The 2039-nt window shown below is 41.6% G+C and overlaps 1 long non-coding RNA gene across 1 annotated transcript; it reads left to right on the top strand.

The window, feature by feature from the left end:
* Positions 1 to 108: 108 nt before the first annotated feature.
* Positions 109 to 2031, top strand: LOC111666214 (uncharacterized). The gene is made up of 3 exons (XR_015437969.1): positions 109 to 278; positions 395 to 528; positions 769 to 2031. It is a non-coding gene; the product is annotated as an uncharacterized LOC111666214 (long non-coding RNA).
* The last annotated feature ends 8 nt before the right edge of the window (positions 2032 to 2039 follow it).

The raw sequence follows: 2039 nt of genomic DNA, 5'->3' as shown, positions 1-2039 counted from the left end.
GAGTAAGTTGTCATCCAAACGGACGGTTTCCACTGATGTTTAAGATCCTAAGCCAAGCCATTTTGGTTAACTCTGGCACTCTAAATGCATGAAAGACCTCGTTTCATTCTGTGATGGCTGCATACAGCATGTTAAGTGACTATACGTGATCTACTGTTACGTATGTTCTAGTCCTGCGCCTGTGTCGGAGGGTGCCTCCACTATCCATCTTCCTGTAAAAGACTGTCACATCACCGAAGGCACCAACTGCACCATGTATGGATGGGGGGAAACCAAAGGTACTGCCTTCTTTCACCAATATGCCATGCCCCCTTCCATTTCAACCATTATTCAAACAAAATGCGTATGTTTAACCCATTAAACTCACTGGTTTGTGTTTTTCTTCTCTCTTCAGACACAGGATATGATGAGGCACTGAACACTGTAACGATGCCTATGGTCAACAATGACATGTGCTCACAAATCAAAGGGGATGCTGGGGAGAGCAGAATATGTGCCGGTGGCAATAGAGGAGAAGGTGTATGTGATGTAAGTGTAACAAATCAATGTTTATATCATGAAACAGATGAATACAACATCAATGTTGAGTATTCAAAAGGTCATTCACCCAAATAACAAATACCATGGCATGGCTAGGTATCTAATTTTCCTTGGAACTACTTTCTGCTGAAGAAATAGTCCCAATGAAATTTTTTCCGTCATTTGGAATTTGGTTGAGTTTGAACATGTACAGTGGAGTATAATCAATTTTAATGTGCCGTCTTGCAGAAAGACAATGGAGGTCCATTGGTCTGCCAGGAACATGAGCGCAAAGTCATCATCGGTGTGAGCATCCAAAGGACAAAATGTGCCTCATCGCAGCCCGCACTTTTTGTCAACGTTGCTTTCTACTCAGAGTGGATATATAAAGTGTTCAAACTTTACCCCAGTTTGGAGAGGAACTAAGATATTGCGGTGTGAAAATCAGCTCCATGCAGGGCTGCACCACAGCCTGCGAGGAGAGAGGGGCGACTGCGGGCCAGAAAATTCCAAGACCTCTCCATGACCTCTCCAGCATGGACCACAGGGGAGAAATTCGGAAAATCGCCTTATGGAAAGTGGCCTTTTTGGGATTTTGTGGCTGAATTTGTCATTTCGCGGAGAGGACAGAGACTAGTGGTTGAAGACTGGATATAATAAAATGGAATCCCACCAATTCTTCCACTTTGCAGATAAAGACCTGCAGGTTGTTAGCCTTAATACCATTTTTACAACCAAAGTCCCGGGCACATGGACGGCGTACTAATTGTATTTTGACATGTTCAGAATTTCTGAAGCCATGCAAGCAAAGATAATGAGAATGACACCTGTGACTCAGTATTATCTCCTGGAATATACTTGAATGTGGACTGAACCCAGATCCCTGTTGGATACCACTCAAGGTAGCCTTTTGTGACTCTGGGATTTCTTTCTTTTTTTTTTTGAAATGTGTTGAGCTGGACTGCAAAATGTCATTTACCTCCAACACAAGTGATGTGGATGGACAGAAATGGTGTTCCATAATGTCAACACATATACTAAGTTATAGGATACCTAACAAATATCACAATAACTAAAAATATCCAACAAACAAAACTATGGTCAGACCAAAAAGAAAGAAAATATAAGGATGAAAAAGTAATTTTAAAATCAGTATTAAAGACACTAAAGTCTCAATGAGAAAACCTGTAATTGGTTTCAGAGATACCATTGGTTAAGTATATAAAATACACTATTGCTGCTCGAAAAGCTGACTGCAGCAGCCTTGGCAAACCATTCAGTGCTAATTGTGTGCAGTAGCTGGACTACCTTTTCCCCAGTTAGCTGTAACTGTTAGTTTCCCCGTGAGAGGGTCTAAGTAGGACTGAGCGAACTGCTCCAAATCTTATGCTAATATTTGAAGCATGAGAGAGAGAAGAGCCATGCCAAATATAACATGGTTATTTGGTCTCCAGTTTGGAGGGAACTGTGGCCCCTGGTGGGCTGTGTGTGGTCAGTAGGATATTTTATACTTTTTTTTT

The sequence above is a fragment of the Seriola lalandi genome, unplaced genomic scaffold (assembly GCF_002814215.2).
Source record: "Seriola lalandi dorsalis isolate HSWRI2012SDOR001 ecotype SW California unplaced genomic scaffold, Sedor1 jcf7180002002750, whole genome shotgun sequence".
NCBI classification, from domain to species: Eukaryota; Metazoa; Chordata; class Actinopteri; order Carangiformes; family Carangidae; genus Seriola; species Seriola lalandi.
The sequence above is the reverse complement of the archived record's forward strand: the minus strand, read 5'-3'. Positions and strand labels throughout refer to the sequence as shown.